At 32.2% G+C, this 22,727-nt stretch overlaps 1 protein-coding gene across 49 annotated transcripts in view; it reads left to right on the forward strand.

The window, feature by feature from the left end:
- RIMS2 (regulating synaptic membrane exocytosis 2) overlaps positions 1-22,727 on the forward strand; it is a 601,231-nt gene that overhangs the window by 406,180 nt on the left and 172,324 nt on the right. The gene's annotated exons all lie outside the window — the stretch shown is intronic.

The raw sequence follows: 22,727 nt of genomic DNA on the forward strand, positions 1-22,727 counted from the left end.
AGGTCCTCGACAAATATTTGTTGAATGAATGCATGAAATATTGTTTAACAATTGAAAAGTTCCTTCACATAGTGCATTATGTATCACTAAAATAATCTTGCCATTCTATAGATGTTTGTATTAAAATGTATATTGCTATCACCTCTTTGTAACAAAATTTTAAGTGCACTACCTTTGGGCAGGGATATTTTATTGCTTTATATATATATATATATATATATATAACTTGGAACAAGTTGTGTTCTTGTTAGTTGTTGAATGATTTATCGACTTCTATATTGAGGTTCTTCCTATGCTATGTACAATGATTTTAAACAACTCCATGCTGTTGTGACTAGTGCTAATGTGCTGCCTGATAAGGAGATTATAGCAGCCCTTCTATAATTCTCAATTATTCGCATTATAATGGGTGTATATAATTTTAAAAGTACTTTCCAAAAGGAAAGTTCTGTAGAACATATGAAATTTTTTATCTCCCCAGGATTTTTAAAGATAGAGTTTTGACCTCATTTGTTGGCATATGAAGTCACAACTTTTTAAAATTCACTTTTAATATCTTTTATAGCCATAGTCTATTGAGATATGAGTAGTTCCATTCTTTGTAATAATAAATCTACCCGAAAGCCAACATAGAGCTGATAATGAAAGTCAGGGTTGAAGAAGTTTTTAATGGGCTTATCAACAAACATTCTATATACCATCTAGTTTCTGCCTTGTAGAGTCTATTCAAACCATGGTTTTCCTTTAATGTCCCTTTAATTGTAATTCTTTTTTCTTTTTTATAAGTAAAAGAAAGGGGAGCCTAAACCAACCTTGTTATTTCCACTATGAGACAAAAGGACTTGTTTTTCAGTTTTTTGTTTGTTTTGTTTTGCTTGAAGGTATGGATGGTTTTAACAATGTTTTTGTAAATGTTGATATGAACACTTAAGTAGATACATAATTGTGTAATTTTCTTTAGCTTTAAAGGAGATATAAAATATCTCTTTTAGAAGTTTCGACTTCCCACTGATGTTAACGGTACATGAGCCAAACTAGGCTATCAATAGGTGGTCTAAATCAAATTATGTCTGGATTATCACTTAAAAGTTATCAGAAGATAATTTAATGGCATTATTTCAAAATCACAGTAATGACACATTTATTTATCTAATCCTGTTCAACAGCTAAAAAATGATCAACTCCTAGTTTAATTCCTTTTGATTTGGGTTATATTTTCGTCTATTAATGAAATTAATTTAAAACTTTATAGATGTTGGTTTTCATGATGGTACATTATTAGTTACCTTCTCCTTGTTTGAGAACCAGAGTAAACAGGAGCAATATAAGAAAAGTACAATGTACTAAACAACTGTTAAGGTATTATTATTTTTTAAAATTTTCTCCAGACCTTGATGTACTGGCATTTTGTAAAAGTAAAAAAGAGTTTATGTATCATTTTTTGGTTCTGTAACATAAAAGGTGCATAATATTATTTTTCTAAGAATATATCAAGCTTATAGACAAAGTATTTTGACTACTTTACACAGTTATCACATACCACAAATATTTTAGGGGCCACAATTACTCTTTTACAAATCAAAGTCAACATAAAAGAAGACAATATGATAATTTATTAATAAAATACTTATTTACTTACATAACATGTCAGAAACTTATTAAATAATCTCTTAGTCTCCTTATCGTCACTCACTATATCATGAATAATTTGACATTTGTGTCACTGAGAGTAACAAATATATACATCTGGTCTTATTTTTTTCTTTACTTCTGCAAATACAGAAGTTAATGAAGAAACGGGGCATAAGGAAGAGCAGTGGGGAGAAAAGCAGGGTGAAGAGGTCAAGGCAGGTCTGTCTGTGTTTCTAAAATAAGTAACTGAATGTTTGGGAAGTATGACTTTTATAAATACTTTTATATGACTTTTATAAATAAGTATGACTTTTATAAATATGTCATACTTTTGGGAAGTATGACATTTATAAATGCGCAATAAAGAATAGATTGTTTTTCAGCACTAATTTTTAAATAAATTGTCTAATTTTATTGATGGAGAAATATTACATAAGCTATCTAGATAACTTATCAGAATATTTGATTTATCCATTGGAACATGTTCCTTAATGTTAAAATCAAACTAAAATTGTAGACAATGCGTCTGACCAAATTTATACTTATCCTTTCCCCCAACTCTGTATTCAATTCATCTGTTTATTAAAAACTGTTTGAGTATCTACTGTGGGTTACACGGAGTAGAACTATATTGCAATCCTAGCCTCCTCTCTATAAAAATTTTGGTTTTGTAGAGGCAAATTGTAAGTAAATATAGAGCAGAATATAAATTCCATTAAAGCTTTTAGAGGCTACCTCTATTTTCTTCATCATTTTTTCCTAAAATAAAAATTTACCGTACATTCCAGTTTTCATCCCAGCTCAATATTGCTCTAATGTTTATTGACAATCATAATTTCTTCCCAAAGAGTCCTCCTTCTAAGTGGTGTGGAAAGAGCCTTCATTGTGTTTTTTTTAAGTCCCTATTACATTTATATACCATAATATCTCTTTCCCTATATTAGACACTCAGTATTGACATTTGTGATGCGTGTGAATATACTTTCTTAAATTAAATAAACATAAATATTCTAGTACAATCCTATTCTATTGAAATGTGTGGCATTAAAGTCAGAAGTTTGGCTTCGTTGGGCATGTTAAGATTCTGAGGAAAAAAAAGTGATGGTCATGTTATTTGCCACTTTCTTTGTCAGAATGTTCCTGAAAGGATTTAAAACTTAAAATGTTACATAATCAGTAAATACATGTATATACTTCTTTTTTCAAATTATCACTCTTTTTCTTTGAAACACTGAATTGAATCCTAATCTTTTCTTAGCTGTCAGTTAAAAAATTTTTTTTACTTTCTTTGAACAATAACTTTAGACCTAATTTTACCCTGTTTAACTCATCACTTTTTATTCATGAACAGTATAGTCTCCTTTATATGCCTTATGTTCTCTCCTTTTTCATTGTGTGAAAGCAATTTCCTTATGTCATCGATGCATTCTGTCAGTATATATAGTATAAGACACAAGACCTCTTAAACTGTAGTTGCTGATTGTCATTAACTATTTTCAATGTCGAAAGACGAGAAGAATCATCAGAGTGCATCTGATCATGAAAACAAAGGCAAGTGTAGCTGCATATTTATAAAAATGTATAACTATCTCTGTTCTGAATAGCTAATATTTTAACGACTAGAATGTCACACATCTTCCATTTTCCTGCAGTGCTATAGGAATAACCTGTTTGGAGCATACCATAAAAGTGAACTTCATTTTAATTTACGTGTGCAATTAATGTTTTCCTATTTGCCCATTCCTATATATCTCATATCAGTCCATATGAACACTGAAATGCTTTCACACTGTTTATGAATTGGCTTCCACAGGAAAGTCATTTTGTTGGATGTCATTAGTTTGGGGGCTTCAGTGGTAGTTAATATCATTTTTATTTATTTTTCACTTCCTTAAGATAAAGCCTATTTGTTGGACCAGTTTGTTACCTATGCTTTATTCTCAAAACTAACTTAGTGAATTATGTCAATTATTAAATTAGCATAAAACCACAACTACAATCTTCTAATTTAGTATAAAATTACTCCTTATTCCTCATTTTATTTTTGTTCCTACTACTTTTATCATAGGATGGGAAGGATATACTTTACTTTTGTGTTCATTAATGTGAGGTGTCATGTTTAATGCATGAATTTGTTTCCCTAGTGTGTGATTTCATCTTTTGTGGTGTGCTTAGTTTTTATTTGGGTTGTTAGTGACCTTAATTACTAACCGCTATTGTCTGTTTTCAATGTTAAAAAGACAATGAGGGAGAAACACCAAGCTCATCTAATAATGGGAAAAAAGGCAAGTCTAATATGAACTTAATAGTGCCTTTCTCTATATTAGACACTCAGTATTGACATTTGTGGTGTGTGTGAATATGCTTTCTTAAATTAAATAAACATAAATATCCTAGTACGATCCTATTCTATTGAAATGTGTGGCATTAAAGCCAGAGGTTTGGCTTTGTTGGTCTTGTTAAGATTCTGAGGAAAAAAGTGATGGTCATGTTTTCATGCAAAAAACACAACAAAGATATTTTCTAATCCAGAAATTGTTTCAAAACTGAACGATTTAAAAAATATTTTAAAGCAAAATTTTAAAGTAGAAAATGACATGAACTTAATTGTGAGTTCAACAATATTAAATGAACATATATAATATTTGTAGTTCACAGTTTTATACACATGCATTAATATATTGCCTGGGTGAGTAAAAAGATGATCAATTTCAGTACTTAGATTTAGTTTCCTTGTAATTATTGGTGACTTAATTTTTTAACCCAGCACAACTAACTTCTGTCAGGAAAAGTAGGACTGTATATGTGTTGTAGTAATTGCTAATCAAATATAACTACATGTATTGACTGAGAATGTCGGCATTTTAAGACGGTTATAAAAAAAATCGTTGTTCTAAAATTTCTCTATATCATTACAATTTGCCCTTGTTATGGGCCAAATTAAGAAATTAATAGCTTTTGTGTCAGTAATTTTTAGTTACAATGTCTTTTAGTCTTGGATTCTTTCTGTCCTGTCTTTGTCTGTTATGAGTACTGTCTACAGTGTTGGGTGTGATATTTAATTAGCGTTAAGATAATTTAATAATGTTTCTTACTGTGGAGTGTCATTTATTTACACCCCTCTCAGCGTATAATTCTTAAAATGTGCTAAGTTAGGTAAAAAAAAAAGAGAGAAAATAACATAGCAAAATAAATAAAATGAAATCAAGTATTATCAAATATTAACATTCTCCATAAAACAATAAAAATTTAAATAAGCCCTCAATGTGCATTTACATATTTGTCATTTTTATCTATTTCTTAACCTCTATGATCTTTGCTTAGCACCTACGAAAGCATATGTTCATATGAACTGAAATTTATGTCACTGATCCGAAAGAGTAAATATATCTTCTTAAATGTCAGGGTGCAACAATTTTAAGAACATTTAATGCCATTTTGTATTTAAGCACATTTAAATAAAGGTATCAAAAGAACAAGGACTTCACAGGAGGTAACCAATGTAAATACTTGAACTGAGGAAGTACTTTCAGCAGGTTTTTTGGCTTCCTGACCTCTAGTTGACCCTGAATACCGCTATTATCTTTTACTTCTAAACTGTTCTCCATTCTTGTTATTCCTTTGATATTGCATGTAAAAGTTCTACTGACAATGAGAATGGGGACCTCAGTCACTCCCACTCATGATTAATGTATTTTTATCATTTATATAAAAATCATCTTTACTACAAAACGTCACTATGTTATGTAGATCAATCCTACATATGATATAGTTGGACCTAGAAAGAAGTTCACGTATAAAATTTGAAAGATGAGAACTCTATATATTTTGCATATACTACCTCATGTTTTTATTTAGTGTAATATTTTGATGACCTACTTATAATAAAGTTCTGGGTATCTAATTTTTCCCTTTGCTCTTTGCTTTTGGGAGAGACAAATGTACTGCTTTAAATCTCATAGTAAAAGTCCATGAGTAAGATTAAGGTGGGAGGTTGTTTTTAAATTGGTTAAAAGCATATTTATGGATTAGAGAAACTTCCAGAGGTTAAAAAGATGTTCCTGTGTTCCTTCTACTTACATATTGACTTAAAAAAAAGGGGGGGGGGGCGCCTGGGTAGCTCAGTCGGTTAAGCGTCTGACTCTTGGTTTCACCTCAGGTCATAACCTCACAGTTCATGGGTTCAAGCCCCATATCGGGCTCCATGCTGACAGTGCGGAGCCTGCTCGGGATTGTGTCTGTCCCTCTCCTTCTACCCTCCCCCCTCCCCAACCAAAAGTAAACAAATAAATTTAAAAAAAAAAGTAAAAAAAAAAAAAAAAAGGTAACCATGAATTCCAGCTGTAACCATGTGTTAAAAATGGCCAAGCATTGAATTGAATGATGGATTTATCACCATCCTCTCTTCTGGTTTAAAATGCAAAGAGAGGAAATAATAAAGATAGCTTTATTCTACATCTTGCTATGAAGTGCCCACATTTGATTTTGGAATAGACATAGTGTATGCTCCCCTTCAGTTAGTAAGATATGTGATCAGTCAGCCAAAATGTCTCCATTAACCCTGTATTAACATTAGATTCTTTAGTACTTGGAATCCATTTCTGAGTTCTCAAATGACACTCTACCTAAGCCAATCCCTTTTGATACATTGGCTCTTCATACCCCTAACGAGCTAAAATGTGACTAGACTATCCTTATCCCATAGTATAGCACTATAAATTAAGACTCAAAGAACAGCATAATTGGTGAGTTTCTAACTAATTATAATTTGTTTATTTATTCATTATTTCTACAAATAATTTTGGGGTACCTATGATGTTCCAGTCTCTGTTCTGGGTGCTGGAGATATACTAGTGTGCATGTCAAACAAGCTCCCTGCCTTCATAATCCTTACATTTATTGGAGGAAGCAAATGATAAATAAAAGAACATATAATATTGTTTCACATACTGACAAGTACAAACAGGAAAATTCAGTGAGGATAATGGAGTAGATAGTATTCAAGAAAGTAGAGTAAATAATTCTTGATAATGCATTCTGAGAAGTATTCCCATCTAAGTAATATTTGAGCAGAAACCTCAATCAAGTGACAGAATTACCCCCTTGAGGGCCAGGGAAGGAAGAGTGCTCTTGGCAGAGGCAACAGCAAGAAGGAGGACTCTGATATGGGAGCCAGCTTGACTTACTCGAGAGAAAGTGAAGAGGTCAGTTGGGTACCACAGAGTGAGCAAGCTGAATAGTAGTAGGTGTGGTCAGAAGGGACTGGGGCAGGTGACTCATATTATCTATCAGTCAGTGTTAGGATTTTTTTATTTTTACTCAGTGAAATGGGAAGATTTTCATTCAAGTGACACAACACCATTTCTTTTTGAAATAACATCAATTTAATTGGCATGTTGAGCCTAACCTGAAAGAATGGAGATTAGAAACAGGGAGGCTTTTGCGATAACCTGGCAAAGAGGTGATGGTGGCTTAGATGGCTAGTGACAGGAGGAGTTGGACTCTGGGTAGATATTAAAGATAGAGCCTTAACGGATAAAGGGGAAAACTTGAGAAGAATCATTCGGTGGGCTCAAGTGCTGAGTTTTGGATATAAGTCAGAGATCCCCTTAGACATCTAAGATAAGATGCCAAATAGGTGGCTTAAAACATGGTCTGGACTTCAGGTTAGAGATTTGGACTGTTGGGGAGTTAATCTCATAATAAGAGAGATTTAGGAACGCAAGGCTGAGATCACCGAGAGAACAAGCATGGAAGAGGTTTAGGGACTATGACCTGAACTGCTCTCATATTTAGAAGTTGACAAGATGAGGTAGCAGGGTATTGAGAAATAGGAGGGGAACCATGGAGTGTAGAGTCTCTGAGTACAAGTGAAGAATGTACTTGAAGTGGGAGAGAACTGTTGAGCATGAAACCATAGATTTAGCAGGTAGGAAGTCATGCTAACCTTCATTACTAACAGCTTTGTTGGAGACATAGGCAGTAGAAGGCTGAGTAGAATGGATTTAAAAGACGAGAGAAAGAGAGATGGTGAATATAATGCCTTTGAAAGAGTTTGGCTGTAAAGAGAAGAAAATCAATAAAAATCTGTAACAGAGGGAAGAGATCATAGAAACAGAATACATGCAGGATATGTGGGAAGCTGTGTGCGTGCGCGCGCGCGTGTGTGTGTGTGTGTGTGTGTGTGTGTGTTTTCTAAATCAAGATCTGCCAGTTTGCTTTGTAGAGTCATGTGGCCCCAGCCATCTGCCTATAGTTTACCAGGGTAATTATCGGTATTCTGTGGCTTTACTCCTAGATTTAGAGTGAAGACTTTTAGATTTACAAGGAACCTTATAAATCTTTTCCTAAAACTGCTTTCCTTTGTTAATAAAGGAGCAGAATTCTAGAGGATAATCAGCTTTGTTCAACCCACATGGTAACACATCTCTAGTCTTGACTCCCAGTGTAAGCATTTCTATACTGTGCCTCTTCAGATAAGTGACAGTCTCCTTGCATGGGTTTCAACCATTTATTTTCTTTTAACTATTAGCTAATGGTTTAGTTCATTTCAACCAATATGTGCTATTTTCAGTATATGGCACTAGTTGGTTATTGAGAATGCAGTAACGGATTCCTGCTTTGGGGAGGTCTCAAGTTAAAACAATAATAATATATAATAAGAATAACAAAACGGGGCTGGTAAAATTATTTTATAGCATGTCACTTACATAGTGTCTTAAAGATTGTGATATATAGGTATAAAGAAGAGGTAAGTTTTGAGGGGTTCTGGGTAGGTTTTCAGCCTAAGATATTTCTTCCACTGCTTGTCATAGTTTATATTCTGCTCATCTCTGATGGCTTAATTATTTTAATAATAAAAAGCTTTTAGGCTTTCCAGAACACTGAAATCTAAGTGTTCCTGAGGAGACTGACCTGAGCTATTCTCACATACAGATCTTCATAGGCAGAAAGTTAGAGCCTATGAGTGGGGAAAGGCAGGTATAGGGAAAGGGGTACTGTAACATGTGGTAGAGTACTAGGTACCTTAGAAGAGTCATAATGACAAATTCTGCCTTGAACTACCCCTACTCTACTCGTCTACTCTAAATAACGTTGCTTGCTTTGTAGCCGTGCTATATATTTACTTTCTTTGAAAACAGTTATGTCTTTATTTTATTTTGAGAGAGAGACAGAGTGCAAATGGGGGGAGGGCAGAGAGAGAGGAAGACACAGAATGTGAAGCAGGCTCTAGGCGCTGAGCTGTCAGTACAGAGCCTGACATGGGGCTCGAACTCACGGACTGTGAGATCGTACCTGAACTGAAGTTGGACGCTTAACTGCCTGAGCCACCCAGGCACCCCTATAAATTTACTTTCTTAAATAATTTGGTATATTTAAATTGCTCAGAACAATACTGGTCACATAATAAGTACCGTGTAAGTGTTAGCTGTTATTACTAATGTTTCTTAGTGATGTCGTGCTCTGATTTTGCATTTTTAGCACACAGTCTGAAAACTTTCAATTTAAAGTAAAAGCACCTGGTTATAAAAGTAAAACTGAGCCACTTATTCAATAGATACTGTTTAGTAGTTTTCAGGAAATTATTAATCCTGATACTGTTTTTGATCACATAGCTTGCATAAGACACAATACCACAGGGAATAAGTAAGGCTAGATTACAGCATTAGTTATTGCATAACATGCTAATACATTTGTACATGTTTTAATCCATGTGTAAAAATCAATATGCAAATACTTAGAATACTTTGCTCTAAGTCAGAGAACTATTGAAATCACTAGTGCTTTTCAGGTTCTGTAGTGTTTAGAGGACTCCACTGGAAGTCAATACTTGGCTCTTAAGCTCATTTCTACTGGTAGGCCTATGACCTCTGGTAAGGCTTTTAATTTCTCTGCACCTCAGTTTCCTCTTCTGTAAAACAAAGTATTCTGTAAGAATTTTCTAAAGAAACGAAGTGTTTTTGGAGATGTAGCTAATACGATCTAAAGTCTCAAATGGTTTTGCTTCCAATTTATTGTCTATGTTTTTACTGTTATTTGTTAATTTCGTTTGGTTTGGAAACTTAACAGATATAACCTCTAACTGACTATTTAGTGAGTCACTCACTATCAGGTTTATAGACTAAGCCCTACCATGCTACCTATCAAAAAGTCACGTCCCTAAACATATAAAAGGAAAAATATTTTGTCCTTTGAGCCTCAATGTATAGTCATCTACTTTATTTCAAATATAGATAACCTTGCAATGAGAAAGAAAGGAAGGAAAGGAGGAAGAAGAGAGGGGAAAAAAAAGTTTACAAAGGAACCAAAATTAATAAAGTATTTTTGACAGTTTCTGTAAAAGATACTTGCTTCTACAAGTATTTAGGGGCGCCTGGGTGGCTCAGGGGGTTAAGCATCTGACTCTTGATTTCGGCACAGGTCGTGATCTCACAGTTTGTGAATTCAAGCCCCACATCGGGCTCTGTGCTGACAGTGCAGAGCCTGCTTGGGATTCTCTCTCTCTCTCTCTCTCTCTCTCTCTCTCTCTCTCTCTTTCCCTCCCCTCTCCTGCTCTTTCTCTCTTTCTCTCTCAAAATAAACAATAAAAAAAAAATAAAAATACAAGCATTCTAGAAATTGGAGAGCATTTAGAGTATGGGCTGACTGTGTTTTGCTGCCTCTCTGTATTATGAATGATTCTTGGGCAAGGAGAGTACTGTACCCATGTCTTAATTTCCAAATTTGAATTATATCTAGATAGGAATGGATTTTATATTTCCTAAATATAACATTCGTTGCCAACTAAGGCCAACGACCATTTGACCAAAATTTATATGGAGAAATTCAGGGATATCATAAAACAGCAAGGCATGTATCATATATTTTTGAGCATTCAATCACATCTGTATTATGGAATAGTAAGTCAGTGATGATGAACAGGATGGCTCGAAAGAAAAGAGACAGGACCAATGACTGTTTTAAAAGCGTATTTCAGTAGTCTGCTGTGATGGTCTGAACTATATCAGAGACCACAGTAAAGATGAATAAATGCATTTAAAAATTTCCCTCCTCATTCAGTTCCACAAGCCTAAGTGAATCAGTTGTAGAAGTTAAAAGTACTTCCAGATAAATATTCTAAAATTTCTTTTCCTAGTCTTTCCTTCTTGGAGGCCATTTCTCCTTATTTTACTTTTCTTTCCCTTTTTTAAAAATTGTTTTTAATGTTTACTTTTTTTTTGAGAGAAAGAGAGCACAAGCAGGGGAGGGGCAGAGAGGGAAGGGGGACACAGAATCTGAAGCAGGCTCCAGGATCCAAGCTGTCAGCACAGAGCCCAACATGGGGCCAGAACTCATGAACCTCAAGATCATGACCTGAGCCGAAGTGGGACGCTCAACCGACTGAGCCACCCAGGTGCCCCGTACTTTACTTTCCCTTTTGCTCATTTTATTCTCTACTCCCAAAGACTCAATTGAGTAATAACATTTAGTGAAAAACTCCCTTCTACCTCATACCTTTCTGCATACTTCAGCCATTGTTCAAGCCATACCACCACTGACTTTCTAAACATAATCCTAAAGCCATCTTCTGTTTGTTGTTGAAAACAATATAATCTTAGGAACATGATATTGGACTAGAGAACGAGCACATATTTTGGACCTTGGCTCAGGGCCTGCCTTTACTATGTACCAACTATGTGACTTTAGGCCCTTAACCTGAGTTAGTTCATCTGAGAAAAGGAAATCTTAGCATATTTCTTTTATTCCCACTGTGTTACTTTGAGAATCAGATGAGGTAATGGATGTGGGATGGTTCATACAGTAGATAACTATTCAGCTCTTTGTTTTCTTACCTCTAGAAACCAACCGCGTGATAGAAGCTCCTTTTTGTCTTTTATAGCATTAAATACAATGCTGTATGTGGGAGCACATTGAAACATACAGGATTATATAAATGCAGTCTTATTAATGTAAGAATCTGTGCTCTTTAAACTGTAGTATTTGTAGGATTGGCTGCCTAGTGTGATGAAAACTAGCTGGAATACAGTTATTTTGAAGACATGTGGGTTTCTTAAATGTCACTTAAAAACACACTTCATAGTTAAGTCTTCATGAGTAAAATCATTCTTTACATTATCTAACATTGGTTAAAGATGTCTTTAAGCTTTCCCATCTACAAATTAAATTCACAACTGAATATCTACTCAATTCAGTTTTAAAATACTCAGAGTACTAGTAAAAAAAAAAAAAAAAAAAAAAATATATATATATATATATATATATATATATATATATCCCTCCAGAACAAACTTTTTGTCTGTACTTGAATGGATTCTTTCAAAGTGATACTTGCCAATTAAATTACATGATACATCTTTGATTTTTTTTACTTTTTACCTTTGGGTACTGGGTATACAGTATCATGGATTGCACTTTTTACTTAAATTTCATTTTAAGTTTCATGATTATTTAACATTAAGGAGATTATTTTATTTTTTAAATTACCACAATAGTCCTTTAACAGAAAAGACTGTCTTTAAGATGTTGCATCAGTGATATTTTTGCTATTTTTATTTAATATATCTAAAACAATTTTCAAACAATTTGAAGATTTTCCTGATACAAAACTAGTTTGCTTTTAATTACTGTAAATATTTCATTTTAATGATGTGACCTGTAGTTCAAAAAGGGCTTAAATATGGCTACCTTTTAGCACTGGCTTTTGGGTAATGAATGAATTAATGAGTCAGTAGTCACTTCTGTTCTTTTTGTGACTTTAATTATGTTTTAAAATAGACATTTGAGTTTCAACAAGCATTTAATAATAGTCACATTTAGAACTTTTGGAAAATCTTCTAAACTCTCGGTGTCCTACTTTCATCTCTGGTTTAGGTACTCTTCCATAAAATCTGCCTCATCAATCTAGAATAATAAGAAGCAAGAGCAACCCTGTATTTTCAGAGATGAAAATAACCTTTCAAATTTTCAAGACCAGCTTTCTCACTTCAAATATAACATCTAGGAGACCAAAGAGACTATGAAACTTGCCTAAGGTTATACACATAGTTAATAGTAGAAATGTTCCTAGAAACCACCGTGGGTCTCAGTCTGGTAACATATCTATTACATTTTTTTGTCAACTGTTGATAGCCTTGATAGCCTAAGTCATCTTTCATTGTTACACTGGCTGACATTTATAAATTGATGGTTATGGAACTTCTTTTGTTATTGACGTGTAATAAATTTTCAACAAGTACTGGCTAATTTCACTCTGCCAACACAAGACAAATGACTTTAAACAATTTCTCTTCATCTAAAATGTTTGTCAACTCAAAGAAAATGTTTAAAATTAAACATGTCATGTGTTAAGGTGTTTTTTTTTTTTATTCCACCCTTCAGAATATGCTTCCTGCCAATTTACAGATAGGCTGTACCATTTTCAAAACAAGCCCTTTCAACCTCTACATACATACTCAATCTTACTTCAAAAGTAGCATGTCTTCTATTTTGTAACATTACAAACTATCAAGTGGTGAAAGGTGTAACAATTCTAAAATGACAAATGTTTAGGGTTTTAGCAATTGTGATTTTAGAAACAAGTCTGTAATGCTTGTTAAATCTTTCATATCATGTAGGTGGGTAACCAAATGCAAGGAATACTTTGTTACTAATGAACTTGTTATTTTCTGCAAAATGAGGGAATTGGTCTCTTGATTTTGGATATTACACATTAATTTGGATTAAGGGGCAGATGATTCCTTTATTCTTATCGCTTAACTAGAGCATTGGAAGTTATTAGAAAATGTGTCTGTTCTTTAAATGTTTTAAAATTTTTCTTTCCACTAGCAGTTGATTGAAATGTAGCATCTCTATCTAGCTTGTTTACCATTTCAGAATCCTATATTGCATCTTTAGCAGATTATTTACCAATTGGAAAATCAGGGTATCGATGATACACCTCAGTGTTACTTTAATACTCCCAAATCAAGGAGTTTGTTTCTTCACAGGAGCCGGTTCATGTGGGACCAGAATAAAGTGACTTAGTATTAATAACATTTATTTCAGGTTTAGGAACTGAAAAACCCTCATAATTGATGCAGTTGATTCTAGCAGATATGCTAGAGATGGCCTATTTTCCCATCTTTGACAGTGATTTCATCTTCCTAGCTATGTTTTGCTTAGGTCAGTATTTTAAGATGTTAGTATTCCATAATTTATGGCCAAAGGAGGATAAGGCACCAGAGGATTTTGTATGGCATGGTGAAACCTCAGGGGATTACAACTATACGTCAATAGTAACCAGCTACTCATAAGATAGCTTTAAAAATGTGAATAAAAAACAGGCAAGTGTATGCATAAGTGCTTATGAATGCTACTGAGATTAAGATTAAATGGTGGTCAGTGAGTCTTTTGGTACATGACTTACAAGGCCCTACATGAACTGCACTCCCCCACTTCCCATTTTATTACCTTTTTAACCTCATCTTCTAGTATTTTCCCCTTCATTCACTCTGTGCCAGCCACAGAGACGTCCATGCTTTTCTAGAACATGTCAGACAGGCTCTTACCTCGGGACTTTTGCTTGTGCTGTTCTACCGATTGTAATGCCTTCTCCCCAAATAACTGTATGGTTTACTCCCTTACTTCCTTCCTTAAGTTCTTTACTCAAAACTTGCCTTCATGACTACCTTATTCAAGCTTCCATCACACCCTGGCCATTTTTTTTTCTCTTACCCACTTCATGTTTGTCTTTTGAGCACTTACACATTTCTAAGTCATAAACCATTTTACTTGTTTATCTTGTTTAATCTATTTCTCCTACTAGAATATAAACTTTATGAGAGCATGGATTTTTGCCTTTTTTTGTTTATGGTTATATTCCCAGTGCCTAGACGTGCCTGGATTATAATAGGTGCTGAATATATATTTGTTGAATGAAAAATATTATATAATACTACAAATAATTCTGAATAATCTTAGATAAGCCAGGTAACTCATATTCAATGACACCAAACTGTTAGTAGTTTCCATTGAAATAATATCCTCATTGCACATAAATTTTTCTGTGGTTTAATGAAAGTACTGAATAAGGTAGCAAAATAACTAGTAATTTTATCTTATCGTATATTAAAATGTATTTGTAGATTTTCTCTTGATATCTTTTGAGGTCTCTGCATTTTAATTCCATATAAACATTTTATTTCACCATAATAACACAATGGTTAGCAAAACATTTATTTCTAAAAGAAATTAACGTTATTTAATATCAGCCAAGGAAAAAAAAAACTTTGTTTGCCAAACCATTTTAATTATAGTTTTTTTTATATTTTGGCCCCGATCGATTTTTATTGAAAATATGTTTTGGAATTTACTGGAATAAATTTTGGTGCTCTGGATTTTGAAATCAAAAAAAAAATTCAAATGTCACATTCCTGTATCTAAAACATCGACTACATATTACTAAGAGTTTATGGAAAAGCATAGGGGGAGAAGTCTAAAAAATAATTATATTCCTGAAGTATTTTTAGGCTCTTTTTGCACACATTCTCTATACTTCCGACAAGGTCTGATTATTGTTTTTTGATTTATACTAGAAGTCACATGGGAAGACCAGAAAAAGGTGAATGGTACAATAAGCGATGACAAATCATTGCCGAAAAAGAAGCACCAATCTGAGTCAGGTTTGTCAGGGTTTGGAAAACCACTGAAAGCATGAGACTGTAAGCATTGCATTTCATGCTTTTTAAATATGTGTGTGCTTCTCGTACCTCCTTTTTCTCATTTTGGTGTGAACTTCATAGTGCGTAGAACCTATTTAATTAGAATGGTGAGCACTTTATTTCAAGATTTGTTTAGAAAATGAATTCTACATAGTTTGGAAAAAACAGATTTTTTGTCATCAAGATTATTTCTATAGGAGAAGAATTGACTAATTTAAACACAAATGGCCATTTATATATTTGGCTGTTTTGACCCAAATTGAAGTACCTTAATGGAAAGGTATCACAATATATAATTAAATATAATATATTTATTTATTAAATTTATTAAATTTAATATATAATTAAATATATAACCAGATACAAATATACTTAATTAAATTACCTTAATAATGGAGAGGTATTATTTGCATCCTTAAAAAGTACTGTACAAAGCTCCAATGATACTGTCAAGACATTAAACCAGATACTGGCAATGACTTACTTACAACTTTTGCAACTAAAAATATTGCTACAATAAGGAATGGTAGCGTATTGTGTGAATTCAGTAGTCTCTTCAGTCCATTATTTCTATGAATGAATTGAAATAAAGCGGTTTTATTTTCCTCTCTTTCTTTTCTTATTTGGAGAAGTATTATTAACTAAGTAGAAAACAAAAACTTGAACCAGGAGTAAAAGGCAGAGGTAATCAATAAACTGAATAATCAGTCCTAGTTTTAATCAGTAATTGGATGAGAGTACACGTTGAAAATTTCATTCAAAATTTTAGGATGTAAATGGCGTTTTTGATAGTGATATTGTCATTAAAATGACTGTGTCTATAGTAACAGTGTTAATGTATTTTTAAATGGTGACTTAGTTCATCTTAGGTCTCAAACATTTAGGCTTTAAACTATGTCAGTGTATAAATTAAACTAACTTATTTGTGAGTATTCACTGCTATTCTGTTGTATGCCAGGCATTGTGGTTGGCACTGAGTTATTGGCATAAACAACATGGATACAGCAATTGCCCTCATAGAGTTTATATTCTGGCAAAAATACATAAATGAAAAGTAATAATACTAATGATTAAGTTACCACAGTTGTGATAGTGCTGTTAAGGAGAATAGGTTGCTTCAAGAAAAAGTAGTATGTTACCTAAGTCCGGAAAGAAAGCCAAAATGGCTTAGTCTGTGAATTATCTTTTAGTAAAACACATACTGAAAATTTAGTAAAATAAACTGGAATTTACTTTAGGAATCTAAATATATTTATAAGTTGTAAGAAAAATATCTTTCTCTTTTTCAAATTTTCAATTAAGAATCACAGTTTATTTGGGTAGTAATTATCTTAATATACTTAATGGGATTCAAAGGTAAACAGTGTAAAATTAATGATTACTGTAAAACTCTTCCCTTGCTATATTATGTGATATGAGTTATCCTTGGTCATAAACTATTATTTATTTGTCTCCTTTGCCATCATGCTGATTACATAAATAGATTTGTGGCCCTATATATCTATGCAAATAAATTATGTTGAATATTAAAGTCATGAAGCAATGCAATGTTTAGCTAAAAAAAATTTTTTTAAAGCTCACAAACAAAATTTTTTAAATGCCCTCTAAATATTATTAATTTGTATATTCTCACATATAGCATATATTTTTTTTTATCCCTTTAGTCCCCTAATTGAATATAAACTTCATGTGTAGTACAGGAAAATTAACGTCGTTAGAGTGCTTGCTTTGACGTCATGATAAAATGTTTATATAGAGTTATCTATTGTTGGCAATTGTGCATTTTCCTATTTACTGGGAAATTCAAACTGGTCCTGGAAATTCACACCCTACATGTCATGAGTAAGTATGTGGAATGCTAAGGCAGTAAGCACTGCTAAATGTTAGTGTCCTTAAATATTTTTGTTTGTTTCTATAAGTAAGGTAGGATATGTAAAGAATATTTTTCAATTATTGAAACTTTGAAGTGATGGCATGAGAGGAAAGTAGTGGGATATCAGGTGGGGCCAATTACATTTCAGTGACATGTTTTGAGCATGAGCTGTATGGAACGTATGTTTGGAGTCATCCTTTATTTTATATTTAAATACATCTATGATGCTAATAATCTATTGATTGTACTCAGTGTTTAATACATCATTTTCATTCGGTAAAATCTAAGATACCATCTTCCATTAATTGTTAAAGATTCTTCATCAGAAGACTATTGTAGTAAACTTGTGGTATTAGAAAAATTTTGTAAAGACTTGAACCCAAATCTGAGATGCAAAGTCAGCTATGTAGCAATAGCCTGTATTGTTATATTTTTTTGTTGCTGTTTTATGAAAGTCTGTGCAAGAATAATACCTGGAAATTTTTTCATTTTTAGGATGTATACTAACAATGTAAAAAAGTCATTTGCAATTTTTATTTTAAATCCAAGACTATAGAACCAGAGGAATACATGGCATTATGTAGGCTAGAAAATTAACCAATATTTGGATGAACTGTAAGTATTATGGATTAGTATCTTTTTTTTAAAGAAAAATCTTGACATCTCAAAAAACTAGACTGCCCTAAGGGGATTATCAGCCAAAGGGGTGATATATATTCAATATCTCTTACTTAATTGATAGTATAGATGAAGGTCCCTGGGAAACATAATGATATTTATTACATTAATATCTTAGTTATGAGCATAAAATATAAAAATCATACAAATGATTTTAAACTTCAGGTTTTATGGATAATGTTTAGTGTAAATCACCAACATCTTCCTTATGTAGAACGTGGATTAGATTTTGTTTAGGCCATAAAGTTAATAAAACATTCTTCACACAAGTCAGGATTTTTTGAGTATGGAAAATCTGTTGTTTATTTTTTCAATGAGCAATCTTATTCTAGACTAGAATACTGTGATCGATAATAATGCAGTATTATTAAACACTGAAAAACTTCCGTCTCTTTTCACTTTGTGAGTTATCTGTTCTTATAGTAATTGAAATGTATCTGAGGAAAGAGCATATTTTGCATAAAATATTGTATCTCATATTTTATTTAAACTCATCTGACAAAAAACTTTGGTGGTAAAGCTAACTTTAGTTAGTCATACTGAATGAATGTTTTAGAACTGATATAGTTTCTCCAATTAAAGATCTTGGACTTAAATAGTTCAGAATGTATTTTGAGATAACAATTTTAAATGATTTCTGAAACATTTGATAATTAATTGATACTATTCATAAAAAGGTTACCTGCCTTGATTTGTTATTTTCTACGTGTAAAATATACTATATCTAGGAAAATTTTGAAATGACCTGGCTCCCTTTATTGTAATTACCCCGAAACCATGATGGTGCCACTTACTTTGCTGTTTCTTATCTGGAAAATAAGTCTGTGCTTCTCTGGGAAAGTAGAGGACAGTGAACTTCTTTGTTGGGTTACTGTTACAATATTTTGCAAGTTGTGTTTTGCGACATACTATAGCATCTTGTATGCATAAACCCTTAGTTTTAATATTATATGATTTAGTTAATGTATTAACCTTTAATTTTTTCTAACATGGATATCTCCATATTGTATTCTTTATGGATCTGTAACTGTGGTGAAGGTAGGGATTTTTTTTTCTCTTCTCCCTTTGTAATTATGCTTCATGAAGTTTATCTTAAGAAAAGTAAATATTGAGAGTTGTATTTTGTTAGTGAATTTAATACTTGACATTTTTTGAGTATTTTGATGTTAGGGACTTTTGCTTCCCTTTATTTTTTAATATTTTAACACTTCTTAATAGTAGAAACAATGTTTTCCATCTAAATCAATAATCTAAATTAGTCTTCTAGTTAGATGCTAGTCTAATCCATCTAATCTGGAAAATCGCATCAAGGCTGTGTTCTTGGGCAGTATTAGAGACTGGTAATTTCTGGATTGTTGTAGAATGAATATATTTTATTTTTGATAGAAAAAAAAGTAATGTAAAAACTAAGTAAATATTTTATACAACGCACATCAACTGATGGGATTTCAGAATTAAATACTAATGATATCTTCAGATGTAAACATAGCATTCTTTGATAACAACTATATGTTCCTATCGATAAAGTAAAATTTCATGGTTATGCATTCCATTGCTTAAAGTTGGATCAGTTTCCTCTGAACATAAGATAAGCTTATAAGGCCAAGCTGGAATTCAGTGACTGTCTTTTTAATGATCGTGTGATGTAGTTTGAAAGTCAATTATTTTAAGCTCCCTCAATACATACTCTGGGCATATTTTTCTTCCGTATTTAAAGCTGCATTATGTGTCAGACCTCAAGGACAGAATCAGAAAAAAACGGTACAGCTAGGAATGAGAACGAAGATGTTTAAAAGATAAACATTTTTATTAGTGAGCTTTTAAAAATAGCAGAATATTGTAAAATATTGTACCGTGCTTATTTTAATAGGTAGAAGTTATTATAAGGGTTCAATAACTTTATGGTTATTAACAAAACTATGGAAAGTAATAATTAGTTTAAAAAATAAACTCAAATCACTTGGTTGAGGAATTTTTCAACAAGATTTTGTCACAGTGGAGCAGTTTTAGTTTGAAATCAGTAAACTTGGTAAACATTTTGTTTTTATATTCTAGATCCATCCTGACCTTTGTGTCATTGAGGCTCTCCTACTAAATAGTTGCTTATTTAGGCTTCATTTTGAAAGGTATCTCTCCTGACCCCAAAGAGACATTCTAAGACACTATGACTTTTAAAAAGCCCTCATAACTGATTAGTTTTTAATTAAGTGAAAGTTCCATTATGCTCTTAAAGTTTTGAGGCTTCTGTTTGATTGCCAGGAATCTTTTTAACAGAATGCTTACTCCTTCCTGAAGGACACGTGTTTATTCAAGTACAATTACATCTGATAATAGGACCAATATTATGTCTGTGGTATATGATGTTCAATGAGAACTTCAACCATCAACAAAGTACACCCTCGGTAAAAACTGCATTTATGTATAAACAGGCCCCATATATATGCCTTTTTAAGTTAAGTTGATTACAGATGATTTCTCTTTGAACTTGAGGTAATTAAGTTAAAATATAATAAAAGTTGATACATTATATTGGCAAGGGAAAATTTTTGGTTTGCACAAAATTTTGCATAAAATTTGACATCGCATTCATTCTTATGAACTTAATTTTTTTCCAAATAAATTAATGAAAGTAATTATTTTATGTATTTATCTTTAGTAGATTTTTAAAAATTTTCAGAACCAAAATACAGACAACTTTAGTAGGTATGTAGATAGATAAATAGATAGATATTGTATTACTTTGCTTGATTAAAACCCCATTCTTTTTCAAGTTTACACTTTGATGCACCTATATTGAAAAATATTTGTCAAAAATAATTTACCTTAAGTGAAGAAATGGTTTTATGGGGCTTATGAAGTATTCATTATATTTTTAAGTGTCTATTTCAATATAATACATGAAAATATTTTATTTCTTCTTTGTTGGCTCATATGATGGAATGAACCAAAAAAAAAAAAATACTGTACATTCTCTCTACAAAGTCTTTAGCTTTCTAAGCTTAAAACTATGAACCAAACACAGTTATGACAGTAATGGATACATAAAAGAGAGTATACTTTTACTATCCTTAACTTCTTACTATCTAACTGGCTATTGATAAAAGGAAGCTTTAGAAAGAGTTCTCATGACAACTGCCATTAAAATGGCACCTAAGAGCAGAATGTTTATGGTATAGTAATGATCAAAGGAAAAGTAGGGAGATAGGAACTGTGGAGGCAGTACTCTGCTTCTTCAAGATTTACTGAAGTCTGCAATTCATTAATAGTATATGTGAAATAAGAATTTACATTTTATTACCATTTAAATAAGACATAGCTGCTTAAATGATAAGGTTGAACTATAAGTTTCTCTTTTAAAATGAAGCTGTTTTAATACAAAGTATATGTAATACAAATTTTAATAACAAGGAAGACAAAAATGTCAAAAACTTTTAAAATATATTTTGTGGAACTGTAAATTATACTTTGAGATGATTTAAATGAATGTTCTATCTGCTAATTAAAATTAAGTGATTTTTAATATAATTATGGTTATGACCTATTTATTAATGGATCATATTCATATAAATGATGGAAAAGTGATTAAATGGGCACTTTCAGGTAGTAGTGAGATCATTATCAAATCTTTCATTTTCAGCCTTTTATGTAATAGGAATTTTGTATTTTTGTAAATTAAATTATTGGTGCTAGGTGTTACCATATTCCTGATAAGAGTGAAAGCATCAGTGAACTGCTTGTATAATTATAGCACTTACCTCTTTTAAAAAATATTCCAATTAAATGCTATATAATACAATGTCCAAATCAGGTGCCACCATGAGAAGATTTTTTGTTTTTTCTTTGCTTGGCTTTTTATTTCACATGTTTTTATTGGGTCATATAGCATCTAGTAGAAAGAAAATTGACCTGGTAATCAGGAGACCTCTGTTCTATTTATGGTTCTGCCACTGAACTTGTTGTGTGACCTTGGGTAAGTCACCGAACTCTGTCTGCCTCAGTTATTCTCTATAATTAATGGATGAATTAGTTGAGAAGAATTTTGAATGTTTTGAATCCATATAACATGAAGAACATTGCCTCAGTGCCATTATAAAGTGATTCAAGATACAGGGAAATGCTGGGTAGTGAAAGAAGTTGCATTTATGTTGTTTTTTTATGTTTTCTGCAAAAAAAAAAATAAGTAACTTTTTATTTTAGAGAAGGAATTCACCTACACGGTCATTTCATCCAAGTCCTATCAATTTCATTTTAACGTGCAAGGAAATTATTTTAATAGTATGGTAAACATGTATATAGAGAAATTTTGCCTATGAGAAATAAGATATGATAAAAATCAGAATTAATCTATGTTATTAGTATATCTCTGATTTTTCTGTCTTTGAGAAGTGGGTGGACTAGGTATGGAAAACAAAATATGGCATATATCATATTAATGTATGGCATACATTTCAAGAGGATAGTCAATCCTCTCAACATAGTCTGGTTTGTAATGCAATTATGATGAGATTTAGTGTCCAATTTTGAATAGATCAAAGATGTGCTCAAACAGTAATAAAAATGACATTACTAAATTTCAAAATGTGTCATTCGTTTTCAGTTCTCTGTAATTCATACTAGAATTTCTCCTTTTTCTAAGAAAACAAGATTTGGTCATCTTAGCAATCTTTTCCTAGTGGAAAGTTTTCATTTTCTCACTCTTCAGAAAAAGAGATAAGTTTGTTATAGGAAAGAATCCTCTTACGAGTTATAATTTCAATATGTCAATGTGCGAAGTATATTTTGATAGAATACGTTTTTCTATATGTCACTCAAAAACTATGATATAACTATTGCAGAAGTGAATG

Source organism: Panthera pardus, unplaced genomic scaffold (assembly GCF_024362965.1).
Source record: "Panthera pardus isolate Hobbes unplaced genomic scaffold, ASM2436296v1 HiC_scaffold_7, whole genome shotgun sequence".
Taxonomy (NCBI): domain Eukaryota; kingdom Metazoa; phylum Chordata; class Mammalia; order Carnivora; family Felidae; genus Panthera; species Panthera pardus.